This window comes from Orycteropus afer, unplaced genomic scaffold, assembly GCF_000298275.1.
Source record: "Orycteropus afer afer isolate SDZICR_OR568_19922 unplaced genomic scaffold, OryAfe1.0 scaffold00415, whole genome shotgun sequence".
NCBI lineage: Eukaryota > Metazoa > Chordata > Mammalia > Tubulidentata > Orycteropodidae > Orycteropus > Orycteropus afer.
The window spans coordinates 150,117-158,930 of NW_006922002.1; positions in this window are offsets into that span (position 1 = coordinate 150,117).

Here is an 8,814-nt window from a genome sequence, read left to right on the forward strand (position 1 = left end):
TTATGCATGGAATTGCCATGAGTCAGAGACCAATTTGATGACAGCTAACCACAACAACAACCCATCTGCTAAAAGGGTAAGGAGGTGGCATCTTCTGACCTCCTCTTACCACACAGGAGGAAGATAGAATCACCATCAGCAGCCCAAGGCCTGTTCTTATCAGGCCAGACATGCTATCACCCTCCAACCCTCTTACTAACCTTGTCACCAACTATTCCTCCCACAGCACTCACCACTTCTCTGCTGGGTTCAATAATTGGCTACAGTGGCCACATAGAAATCACAGACTATGGGGTTTATTAGGAAAGCAACAGGATACAATTCAAGTTCAGGAACACGCTCAGTCTCTCTCAGCCTGCTCTCTCCCTCAGCCGGCCATCTCAGCTGGCCATCTCCCTCAGCCATCCCTCTCAGACCCTCTCAGTAGTGTATCTCTGTCTCAGCAGTGCATCTCTCTCACCAAGTGTGTCTCTCTCAGCTTGCAGTCAAAAAGACCCCTTCTGCCTCTAGGAGGGTTCATTTTGAACTTGGAAGAGTGGCAAAGCTAACCAATCCCAACATCAGAATTCTGCACACCTGAGAGAGAATGAACTTCCCAAAAGATTACTTCCTGCTCCTCCAACAGAAATGCACCAGGTGGATAACTTTAACCATCAGCTACTCAATTGCTCACAGCAAAGTGGGAGTTATAAAGACTATGGCTAGAAAAGCCATACCATGCAATTTACTACACCACACCATCTAAACAAGTTTCAACCTCACTCTCACCTTCAAATCCAGAACAGCTATCACTTTATATTTGTTGTTGTTGTTGTTGTTGTTAGGTGCCTTCATAGAGATTCTATGTATAATAGAACGAAATACTGCCTGGTCCTGTACTATCCTCACAATCCTTGCTATACCTGAGTATATGATGGATCATTGCAGCCACTGTGTCAATCCATCTAGTTGAGGGTCTTCCCCTTTTTTGCTGACCATCTTCTCCAGGGATTGTTCCCTTTTGTCAACATGACCAAATTAGGTGAGATAAAATCTAGCCATTCTCGTTTCTAAGGAGCATTCTGGCTGCACAAATCTGTCCTGAAAGACTTGACATTTAGAGCTTACCATTTGCCAAGGAGTATTACTATTTTTTTCTGTAAAGATAGCAGCTTCCACTTGTAAGAATTCACATGCATATTATCACAGTAAAGAATGTGCAGAGTTGTTGATTTTAGCACTGTTTATAAAAGTGAAAAACTGGAAAGGATCTAAATGTCCATGATCAAGGTATTGATTAAATAAATTATAGTACATCCATATTACAGAATATTATTTAAAAGAATTCTATATGCATGACATTAAAAAAAGACATGTATTTATATATATTTTTAAAAAAGCAAGTTACTAAATAGCAGTTATAGTATGATTCCATTTAAGTAAAATAAACAAAAATAAAAAGATGTGTGATTACATACTAGAAAAATGATGGAAAGGATAAGCACTTAAATGGATAAAAGTTATAGCCCGTAGGAAAGAGAATGGAGTGGCAGGGTGTGGTAAAGAGGCACATTCATATTATATCCTATGTATTTCTGTATTATTTGAAATGACAATATATTCATGGATTATTTTTAAATTTTTTTTTAGTGAAATAAGAATTCCCTACCACAACTATCATTACCCTTGAGAAAACACAGAGAATAATATAAACCATTTTTGTTTTTTCATAGTGATGGTAATTCATCAACAAGTTAGTCTATTGATACTTCATCCTCTGTACTTCAAAAAATCCAAACTCACTGCCATTGAATCCAATCCGACTCATAGTGATCCTTCCTTGGGTTTCTGAGGCAGTATCTCTACAGAAATAGAGTCAGTGAACTATAGCACATGCCAAATCCAGGCTGTCCCCTGGTTTTGTAAATGAAATTTTATTGGAACACAGCCAAGCTCATTTGTTTACATATTATCTATCACTGATTTCAAGCTATAAGGGAAAAGTGGAATAATTGCAACAGAGACCATATGGCAGCTCTCAACCCCCGAAAAAAAATGTTTTATAACTGGCCCTTTACAGAAAAGGTTTACCAACTCTTGGTTTAGAATAATGACAACAACAAGTATAATAGACAGCTGTATGAGGATCAAGATCAAACTCATATGACTGATCCTACCCCAGTAATGCTCAAGTCTAGTTAACTGCCACAGACATCATTGATAACAGCAAAATACAAGTAAAAGCTGATTTTTTTTTTTCACCTAAAGACATTTTCCCCACATACATTTAATTTTCTTTAAGTGTCAACATGATGTTTAAAAGGTACAGTGTTTTGTTTGGATTCCATTTTCACCATGTCTAGACAAAACCTCTTATCTTTTATATTCATTGAAGTGGAGCAATTTGTTTTATAATAAAGACTTTCTGCCTGCCACAGATACTACATTATTTTTTATTTACTTAGAAGAAGAATGTAGACTGCCTGTAAATTTTAAAGTTGCTTATACTGCTTAAAGATTTACTGCTATCACAACAGTAAGATTTTGAACATTCAAAAGAGCTTTGATTTACTATATAATTTCCTAGAAATTGAAGGAAAACAAAATTCCTACTCTTTTGGCTAACACAGAATAAATCAGTGGAATTAAAGAATAAATTTTCCTGGGAGCATGATAAAAGCAGCAATATTTGGCCTGGGAAGAGAGAACTAATGGTACATGCTATATAGAACAAGGCAAGTTCATAAATATACTATGGTAAATTTACAGCAAATAGAGAAACTACAAAATAATAACTTTCTATAGTATTTTCTTAATACCAAATATAGGTTATCATTATTATTCATAAGTGCCAAGAACCTTTCATCACAGGGAGCACTCTGTCTAAATCTCAAGCAAATGACCTATATTTCTTCCTGCCCTAATCAATTCTACACACTGCCACAAAGATATTGAACCTGAAATAGAGCTTTCATTGGGTTAGAAACCTCAGGGGACTTTGATATAAAGCTCTTCCATCCAAGACTCTCTACCCTTTGGCCTCCTGTAATCAATCCAACCTCATCCCTGGCTCATCCAAGATGTTCCAATCTGTTCTTTCTCACTGAATTGATCTTTCTCTCTCTCCCCTTCAAGCCAACTTTAAATCCCTCAACTCTGCCCACCCCTTTTTTTAAAATAAATGATCACTTTAGCACTCTGTTATTTCCAGTTGTGCTTATGATTTCACCACCTTGTTTGTCATCTTTCTTCAACAAAAGTAAGACATCATGCCTTCTAAAAGTCACAGACTTACCTTTCATATATTTTTAGTAGCAATTGGTCAAAGGACAATAAGGTGTACTTAAAAATATTCTTGAACAAATCACTGAATACATAAAATAAAATCATTTTCCCAACATCCAACTCTACTTGTTGTTCATTGGGAATTAATATACCCATATTATAGAATGTCAACGGTATCCAGAGCAGTGCATTAGACCAGGAATTAGACAACCTAATTGTGAAGCAATCCCTGCTATTACTGGGAGAATTTAAGCCACTTATACTAAATATTTTCTTCATGAAATTAGGGAATTGATGTAGGTAATGGCTAAAGTTCATTCCAAATCAAAAATATTGTTTCCACCTATTTGCTACTTTTTAAGTATACGCCTGTTTTGGTTCTCTAGTGCTGCTCTAACAGAAAACACCACAAATGGATGGCCTTTACCAAACAGGGATTTATTCTCTTACAGTTTAGGAGGCTAGAAGTCCGAGTTCAAAATGCCAACCTCTAGGAGCTGGGTCAAGACCTCTTGATCTTGGACTTCAGCTCTGCCTCTTGCTCCTGGGCCACTGAAGCTGGAGCCTTCTCCTAATTCAGGCAGCTGCTGACCGCTGAGGCTGACAAACCCAAGATCAACAAGTAAAATCGCACAGTCCCAAGATTAGCAAACAACACAGCAGGCCACTACTTCAAGTCCAGAGACCATCTCAGGATTGGCAGACAGCATGGCAAGCCACTCACTGATGACTCTGCCAAATGCAGGACCCAAGCATGCCAAAAAGCTAGAGACTTTCCTCAACGCTTCTCTTTATATGCTGGAAGCAGACCACATCCCTAAGGCAGCCACTCAGCTGCTCCAGTAGATTCCACCATGGAATTGATTACCAGTCTCATCACAAAGGATAACTACATCCAGCTGCCCAGTCACTCAAAACCAGGCCCAGCCAAGTTGACACACAACTTAACTACCACAATGACTTTGGGCAAATCACTTAACTTTTCTAAGTTTCCATTTTCTGTAAAATAGGGGTCATAAAAGTTTTTACTTTGTAGAGTTGTTGTAATAATTACATCTGATAACACAGGCAAAGCACTCAGTACAATGTTTGCATGTGGTAAATTTGCAGATTATTTATTATTAGTTATTATCATAAAGGATCATTCTACCATTGCTGTTACTAATTGGCAACTAAACAAATTAGGAAATGGATATGAAACCAAAGGTAACACCATCCTTGGAAGAAATATGGCAGTAGGAAATATTCACACTAAGAATTCAAATACCTGATTTGAAAATATCGCATAAATGCTAATTCTAAATCTTCCATTCAATGTTATGAGAAAAAGCATACCCCAAATTAACTTAGGGCCTCTGACATGGCATGGTGGTTGTGCTAGGGTCTGAGGTTAAAACTTCATTTTGAATCAAAAGTAACCTATGTATCAGGAATATAGCCTGTCTTTCCTGTAACTCCCCACTGCACTCTGATAAAATTACTGGGTAAACAATTCCAGAAACAAATGCAATTTTACAGGTATTGTTTCCCACCTAGCAAGCCAGGTCCAAAAGAATTCTCAGAACAGCTGCCTACTCAAAACAAACTTTAGAATTATGTATGTCCTCCTTTTAGTCACAAGGAGTTCTGGTGGCATAGTGCCTAAGGTATTTGACCACCAACCACAAGTTGGTGGTTTAAACCCACCAGTCACTCCACAGAGGGAAGATTGGGCAATCTACTTCCAAAAAGATTTACTGCCTCGGAAACCCAAAGGGGGTGGCTGTGAGTCGGAATCGACTCCATGGCAGTGAATTTGGTTTTGTTTTTTTGAGTTCCCTGTAGTCACACAAGGAGGGTCTCGTGATAGTTTGGAGGCCAAAGGTACCCCATTTAATAATTACTTTGTGACTTTAAAAAACAACTTGAGAAACATATGTAATCTCCTACCAATCACATGTATCATCACCAAATTTTTTAACTATTACCTATATGTCAACAAATTACTGAATTCTTACTAAATTTCCTTATATTCTCTTATATAAACTCTGAGTTATCTCCTCCTTGGGTCACTTAGTTCAGACACCTCTCGGCTTTCTGATTCCCAATTTGCAAATTGCCTTGCCCCTCAATAAAAGCTCTTTATTTTAATTTCAACCAGATTCTGCCATTTTTGATCTCCAATAGGTGCTAGAAGGTTACTGAAGAGCTTAAGACCAGAGGCAAAGGGCAGGTTTAAGTAGACACCCATTTGTATCTGTTAAAAGATAGTTTAAGATAAAATAAATAAATAAATAAACTGACAACACTTTCACAAATATAAAGTGAACATGTGTCAAAGATTTTATTTAACTCATTCATGAGGACACCAGTAAGCTGTTAGAACAAGTTCAAGGAAAAATTTGGAAAAACCATTTACATATAAACAATCAGGAACACTGAAATGAATTTACAAACAGATGCAAAACTCATCAATATTCACAGGACAAGAATCATTTATAGCTGAACCAGATAAAATTCATTTTCATTTCTATGAATAAGAATTAGTTGCACTACTTACTACTTGTTTTCTACAACTTAAAAAAAAAAAAAAAAATTCACTGCCATCCAGTCGGATCCAACTCATAGTAATTCTCCTCGGGTTTCTGAGGCAGTGTCTCTACAGAAGTAGATTGCCCAACCTTCCTTCCAGGAAGTAGCTGGTGGGTTTGAACTGCCAGCCTTCTGGTTAGTAGTCAAATGCCTTACACATTACGCCACCAGAGAGCCCCTCCTATGGCTTACAGACTTTAAAATAAGGAGCTAAAAGTCAGGTTTGACTTGACAGTAGTGAGTTTTGTTTGGTTTTTGGTTGGCAGTGCAGTGCCTAAGGCATTTGATTGCTAACTAGAGCCATGGTTCAAACCCACCAGCTGCTCCAAAGAGGAAAGATGGGAAAATCTTCAGTAGATTTATAGCCTCAGAAACCAAAGGTCACTATGAGTCAGAATCAACTCAATGGCAATGAGTTTGGGTTTGTTTCTTTGGAGGAGGTGTGGGGACAGAGATTTAAACAGCTGAAAGACAATGAAAATCACAGATAACACAGAAGAATGTATAGACAGGACACTGAATAATCTTTTTTGCTAATGTCAAAGCCTTTCACAAATTGCTGTGACATATCTAAACAACCAACTATAAAAGAGTTACCTTTCACTCCCTCCCTTTGAAGTTACTCCACAGGAGATCTATGTCACCTCTTCTAATTTAGTCTCTTCTTGAAAGACCTGGTGATCTACTTTATAAAATCAGTGATTAAAAGCTCTATGGGGCACAGTCCTACTCTGAAACACATTGGAGTCACAAAAGGAACAGTTTGGTGGGTTTTTTTTTTTTTTCCCCAAGCTCATTCTCTTTTTTGTTTGTATGTCTTCTTTTATTACAAGTGTGACCCATGGTTCCTAAGCCCATACCAGCCTAAGTGAACATTTGAGAATCGAGGTCACAATGATGGCATCATGGCACTCATCTTGGACTCTAGTGCTTATTAGCAAAATCTGGAACGCTTCTATCTTTTTTAAAGGACCCTTGCTGCAGTATCATGTATGCTCCACTATGCATGACTGTCTTCATCACCAACTCAGGAAATCATTTCTTCTTTTAGCCTTTAGCTTATAGGTCCCTGAATGCCATTGATCCCTCTGATCCTAGTCACTACTATAGTCACATCTTTCTGAAGTCATCCATTTTGTCATATGAAACTTCTTATTTGCCAGGTCTTTCTCCCTCTGAGCCACTGTGTGGGTTTGACCTGCTCTGTTTCTAACCTGGATTCATTCATCCTTCCTTAGGCAACCTGGTGGTCCTCTGCTTCTGGGAGGTCACCATATCTATGCTGAACTTAGTGCCGTCACCTGATTGATGTAGGGCACTACAGGCCAAAATTCCTGGTCTCAAGTGATCCTCCAGCCTCAGCCTTCCCAAGAGTAGCTAGGACTACAAGGGTATGTCACTGCACCCAGGCTAGGTTTGAACCATTAACATTTTGGTTAGCAGCTGAGCACTTACATTGCACCACCAGGGCTCCTTGGAGAGATCCACAGGGGTAGATATAATTTACTTTAAACTACCAAAGCACAAACAAGAATAACACAAGGCAAAAATAAAAAAGGATGAAAAGTATTTAAAAGTTGGGTATATAAACCCAACTCAAACTTAATTCAAAAACCCACTGCCATCAAGTTAGATCTGACTCATAGCAACCCCTCCTTGGGTTTCCTCCTTGGAAGCAGATTGCCCAGTCTTCCTTCAGAAGAGTGCTGGTGGGTTTGAACCTCCAGCCTTCTGGTTAGCAGTCAAATGACTTAGTCACTATGCCACCAGAACTCCCTTGGTATATAATAGGAGCTAAATAAATGCTGAATAAAAGCTAAATAAGAGTTGAACAGAAGATGCATGTGAGAGCTGAACAATGAATAAGGAATATCGAAGAAGAGTTGTGTTGGCGAAGAATACTGAAAGTACCATGGGCTGCCAAAAGAACCAACAAATCTGTCCTGGAAGAAGTACAGTAGGAATGCTCCTTGGAAGCAAGAATGGCCAGAGTTTGTCTCACCTACTTTCATCATGTTGTCAGAAGGGACCATTCATTGGAGAAGGATATCATGCTTGGTAAAGTGGAGGGTCAACAAAAAAAGTGGAAGGCCCTCAATGAGATGAATTGACACTGTGACTGCAACAATGGGCTCAGATGTGGTAAGGATTGTGAGGCTGGCACAGGACCAGGCAGTGTTTCATTCTGTTGTACATGGTGTTGCTGTGAGTCAGAGCCAACTCAACAGCACCTAACAACAACAACAAATAAATGACAATTTCCTATATGTCCAAAATAATATTTTCACATTTAATAAACTAATAATAATTTCTTAATATCATCTAATATCTAATTCAAATTCAAGTTTTCCCAGTTGTCTCAAAAGTGTCCTTTACATTTCGTTACCCAAACCGGGATCCAACTCAAGACTGTGCTTTACAACTAGTTGTTGTGTACCTTAAGTCTCTTTTAATGTAGAAAAATCCCTTTTGAATTGCCTCTGAGTTGTTAAAGCAACAAGATTAGTTGTCCTGTAAAATGTCATATCTTATGGATTTGTCTATATATTTTCTTGTAGTACTTATTTGACTTGTTCATTTATCTCCTATTTTTTTAGAAACTGGAAGCTACAACTAAATAATTATATTCAAATATTCAAATGAAACAGTTTTGAGTAGATAGAATGCATCATCACATTAAACCAACTGGTTGGCGTGGGGTCGATTCCAATTCATGAGGACGCCATGTGTATAGCACTGGGCTTCACAGGGTTTTCAATGGGTGATTTTTCAGAAGGACACTGCCAGGCCTTTCTTCCAAGGTGTCTCTGAGTGGATGCAACCCTCCAACCCTTCAGTGAGTAGTCAAGCATATTAGCAGGAACAGTCACACCAATAACAGTTTGTTGTTGTTGTTATGTGCCGTCGAGTCGGTCCCGACTCATAGCGACCCCTCCTTGGGTTTCCGAGGCAGTATCACTACGGAAGTAGGATTGCCCA